The sequence below is a fragment of the Eurytemora carolleeae genome, unplaced genomic scaffold, assembly GCF_000591075.1.
Source record: "Eurytemora carolleeae unplaced genomic scaffold, Eaff_2.0 scaffold227, whole genome shotgun sequence".
NCBI classification, from domain to species: domain Eukaryota; kingdom Metazoa; phylum Arthropoda; class Copepoda; order Calanoida; family Temoridae; genus Eurytemora; species Eurytemora carolleeae.
In genome coordinates, this window is record NW_019396557.1 from 294437 (window position 1) to 300135 (window position 5699).

Genomic DNA, 5699 nt, shown 5'->3' on the forward strand with positions numbered 1-5699 from the left:
TAACAATTTTTAACCCATGAAACAACTGTGAACAAATAATTTTTTTGATTTTGTTGTTTTTGTAGTTTTTAATTTTAAATTGTTTGTGCTTTTACAGTAATGCTTTCTTAAACTATTGAATAAAAGTTTTGATGATATTTTATTTCAAAAAATAGAGTTTGAAATTTACATATTTACTTTACTTTTAGGGCGCTTTCCCTTTTCTGATAATAATTTTAGTTTAACTGTTGCTCTAAAAGTTTACCATCAGAAATTATTTTCTAATTTTATTGTTAAATTCGCGCCTTTTCAAAAGAGAAAATTCCTACTACAGGGTGAGTAAATAAAATGTGATTAGCGGCGCCTGGTGCAAAGTTTGTACTATTTTTTGGCAATTTTTTTTTTGGTACTCCAATGGCCAAAGAAAAATTCCGAAAACCTTTTTTTCTCTTAATAAAAAAAGTTCAGTAAAGCAAAAAAGTGTATATATATTATTTCTATCAAATTCTAAAATTTCACAAAGATTGAATCACAGAAAATTTGCATAGTTTTAATAAGAAAATTCGCAATTTTCAGTTCTGGTCTATTTTTTAAGGAAAAGTACTTTAAATCCTCTAGTTCCTTTCTTCTTGGTATATTCTAAAGTTAAAAAAATACGCAGTTTAGTTGAAACCTGAAGAGCCATTGAAAAACAGTTTTTCCTTAAAGAGAGTGTTCGCGAAAAATTAAAGGGGTACAGGCTTACGGCGAAAAATAAGCGCTTTTGATTGCTACTAATCTTACTTCTATCTGTTGCGTCATTGCAACATTCAACCCGGATCGTATAATAATCAACTTAATTCCAAATCAGATGCTACAAATAATAGTCATTGATTATTTTTCGATGCATTCAGTTAATATTTCATACTATTTTTGTTTTTATTATTTAGAAATAATATTTCACTGGCGCTGGATTCTCGAACATTCCTGGAAAATATGAAAATGTCGTCTTCATTATCAAAAATCCTCGAAACAGGAAGAAATGTTTTTAAAAGTAACTATCAGATCATAAAAAATAAATATTATGAAATATCAACTATATACGAATGCGTCGAAAAATTATCGATGATTATTGGTTGTAATATCTGAATTATTTGTTTGGAATTAAATTGATTTTTTTACGATCCGAGTTGATTCAGCATGAGTCGTGTTTAACAATATTCTCCATATAGACATAAAAAAGTAAGATTAGTAGCGATCAAAAACGCTTATTTTTCGCCGGAAGCCTATACTCCCTTTCATTTTTCGCGAACACTCCCTTTAAAAATTAGACAAGAACAGAAAATTGCGACTTTATTTATCACAATTTTGTGCAATGTATCGAGAGCTAAATTAAAATTTGTAAAACTTCTCGGAAATTTGAGAAACCTTTGAAGATCGAAAATCATTACAGGCATTAAAAACCGAGTGTCCAAAAACCCTGTGCTTTTCTTATCTATATCATATATTTAGAAAACTGCACGTTGCCAAGATATTAGTTTGATTTTTTCATCAGAAACTTAAGAATCTGTCGTCAGACTCTTTTCTTTACAAGTTGTTCCACGAAACAAAGGACAGTTGAGAGATCACTAGAATCTCTAAAAGAGATTGATGTGGGAACCATAGAGAATAGAATATATATTAGAGTGGAATTTAGAGAATCTCTCGGTATGAATTTTTTCAGTCCCTTTCAGCCTGAAAGGGAGTTCAAAGTGTACAAATCATGTAAATGTTCACAAATTATATGCAGTAGAGTACATTAATACAGTATGTTCCCTAGACTTCATTTCAGTTTCGAATTTTTTAAAGCTGTTAAATAAACTTTATAATGAATTAGGTGAATAAAAAACATAATTTGATTTATAGTTATAACGGAAAATCGTCGTTTGTAAAGTGAAAGGCATAGAGTCTATGTGAAATGATCATTGGTCAATTATGAAACCAGCTTATTTCATAATTTGGTTTTCTTTTAACATTAATTTTAGATTTTCTATAAAATGATATTCCAGGGTCCAATAGGTTATATAGCAAAAATATGTGAAGTACACTTGCAGTATGGAAACAGTACAACAAAATGGCCGTTTTACACTTTTTTCTAGTAAATTCCCCTCTAATATATATTCTATTCTCTTTGGAGGGAACCCCCGGCCGTCAAGAGCCTCCCAGATTTGCTTTGCAGAGTAAATTTCTTAACAGAACTTTACAAGGTTGCGCCAAAAAGAAGATAATAAGAATTTAGAAAGCAAATTATAAAGTAAGTTAGATTAAATATGCTAAAATCTTTTAATTAAGGGATACCTTATTTTGGAAAATTATTGATGTTTAGATAAATCTCGTAATGTAGAGTGCCCAACTCTGTATTGTCAAAAATCCGCTGAAAGACAAAATTTTATCCACAGAGAAGAGAAGAGAAGTCTCCGTGTAGGATTTTTTTGGAATTATAACCGGAGAACTAAGAGACGGAGAAGGTTTTCGGATGAAATTACGGAGATACGAGAGGTTGGGAGGTTCCAATCACAAGAAACATTCGTACCGAATTTATCCTCGAAGGAGGTCGTTTCTTAGAGTTGTCCCAAACTCTCATAAGCATTCAGATGTCCCTTGCGGTCTTAAATCATCCTCGTAGATAGAAAAATACAGGTTTTTGATAAGTGAAAATATTTTTAACGACGAGCAAAGGATTTTTCAGGTAAACTTTAATTTTTATTAAGAACAGAGTTACTACCGACCTGGAGCTCTTAGATTGTTACGATATGATAGTTTATTTTGGTCTTTTCCCTTATATTTTAACTTTTAATAGTAAAACATTTGATTTTGTAAAAAAAATCTGACCGTACATGACAGTACATGACAGTACATAACTATAAAGGTAACCCTGTATGTAATACAGTGATAACCAGAAAAATCTGGAATGTAAAGACCAATTTAAGGCTCAATTTGTGACTTGTAATAGTCAAATGAGCTACGGCGCAGGAATTGTGCAGTGTAAACAGACCCATTTTACTAAATTATTGATTTGATAAGTGTCTAGAAAAACTGTTTGCTTTGTAACAACATCAAATTCTCTTAATTATTGCTTTAATGTCTTCTTTCTATTTCAAAGTTTTCTGGTTATTACTGAACATTTAGGGTAGTTGATTTATATATTTGAATATAAAGTGACACTTTTATGGAAGTCGTTGATAGGACAGAACTGAATTCTTGCCACAAACTCTAATTTTCTATTCCCTAATTCTTTGCAACCAAATATTGTTTACCTTTGAATTTTGAAACTTTGAATTTTTTTTAGATCAAATAATTGGTCCCGCAGCAACAAAAATAATTTTAAGTTTATCATAAGCCAAAAAACTGTATTTTTAACAATTGAAGAAATAATTTCTAGCTTGAAAAGTGCAAAATTTCGAAAAACTAACGTTTAGTTAAAAGATTTTTCACAAATTTTCACATCCATAACATTATAGTCCTGATTTCAAACTAAATATTCGTAATTTTTCCAGAAGTGTATTTTAGATTTTAGAGGCTTGTATTCAGGACCAAATGACATAGCCAAGATTTGAAAAGGTTATTTCAAAGTAAATAGATGTAAGGTGGGGGAATATATCAAAGTAAATAGATTTAAGGTGGGGAATATATCAAAGTAAATAGATGTAAGGTGGGGGAATATATCAAAGTAAATAGATGTAAGGTGGGGGAATATAATTCGCGCATATTCTACTAGAACTAGTTTAGGGTAAATCAAGGTATTCATCCTAAAGGTAGGAGGGAGAGGGTTTGAATATATTACTATGACGTAATAAGACCACTCAATAACTGGTTTAGGGTAAATCAAGGTATTTATTCTAAAGGTAGGAGGGAGAGGGTTTGAATATATTACTATGACGTAATAAGACCACTCTATAACTGGTTTAGGGTAAATCAAGGTATTTATACTAAAGCTAGGGGGGAAAGAGTTTGAGAATGTACTATGACGTAATAAGATCACTCAATAACTGGTTTTAGGGCAAATCAAGGTATTTATACTAAAGGTAGGGGGGAGAGGGTTTGTGTATATATTACTATGACGTAGTAAGACCACTCAATAACTGGTTAATTTAGGGTAAACCAAGGCATTTATCCTAAAGGTAGGGGGGAGAGAGTTTGTGCATATTTTACTATGACGTATTAAGACCACTCAATAACTGGTTTAGGGTAAATCAAGGTATTTATCCTAAAGGTAGGGGGTAGAGAGTTTGAGTATATTTTACTCTGACGTAATAAGACCGCTCAACTACTGGTTTAGGGTAAATCAAGGTATATATCCTAAAGGTAGGGGGAGAGGGTTTGAATATATTACTATGAGGTAATACGACCGCTCAATAACTGGTTTAGGTTAAATCAAGGTATATATCCTAAAGGTAGGGGGAGAGGGTTTGAATATATTACTATGAGGTAATACGACCGCTCAATAACTGGTTTAGGGTAAATCAAGGTATTTATCCTGAAGGTAGAGGGAGAGGGTTTGTATATATATTACTATGACGTAATACGACCACTCAACTACTGGTTTAGGGTAAATCAAGGTATTTATACTAAAGGTAGGGGGGAGTGGGTTTGTGCATATATTACTATGACGTAATAAGGTAATATGAGGTAATACGACCGCTCAATAACTGGTTTAGGGTAAATCAAGGTATTTATCCTAAAGGTAGGGGGAGTGGGTTTGTGCATATATTACTATGACGTAATAAGGTAATATGAGGTAATACGACCGCTCAATAACTGGTTTAGGGTAAATCAAGGTATTTATCCTAAAGGTAAGGAGAGAGGGTTTATGTACAGTTTCCTATAATGTGACCCATCCCCTATCGTTTTTTATGTGATAACTTAAAAAGTATTGGTCTCAGGCTGTTCAAATTTTTTTATTTTTCTAACTAGTACATGCTCACTGCCTGGATGCCTTATTTTACCTTTACCATGTTGGAACCAAAATTGGAATTATATGGACCCCTGACTGACCAAGGCGCTGTGGCCAAGGAGTATGAAATAGAAGGGAGATACAACTGACGTGGCCCTCCCTACCATATGATTATATATGCTTTGCAGACGGGTACTCCATTTGTATAAAAAATATTCAGAATAGGTTATTGTATACGCGGTAATTGTACATCAGACAAATATTTCTTATTCAAATGAAGTAAAGTCTGCAAAGCATGTATAATCATATGGTAGGGCGGGCCGCGTCAGTTTTATCTCCTTTCTATTTCATACTCCTTGGTTGTGGCACTTTATATTCTCTGGAAGGGGCCCTTCTCTTTAAAAGTACACACATTTTTGTGTTACTATTAATTGACAAGAAAACATGAAAATATTGTTAACTATGTTTTTTCTTCAATTATAAACCAATATAACTGATATGTAAATTACGTATAATCATATTAAAAGTAACTTATAAATAATCTTTTATCTAGATTTTATCAATAATCGCTTTCAAGAATCAAGATTTAATATTTTTATAATAATAACAATTTAGGTATTTCATCAAAATCATCATAGTTAAAATATGAAAACGTTAACATACATGAGCTACCAAATAAATAAATAAATAGTGTATTTCCCACTTAAGACATATATCTATTTAATAAAGCTTAATGTTCATATATATATATATATATATATATATATATATATATATATATATATATATATATATATATATATATATA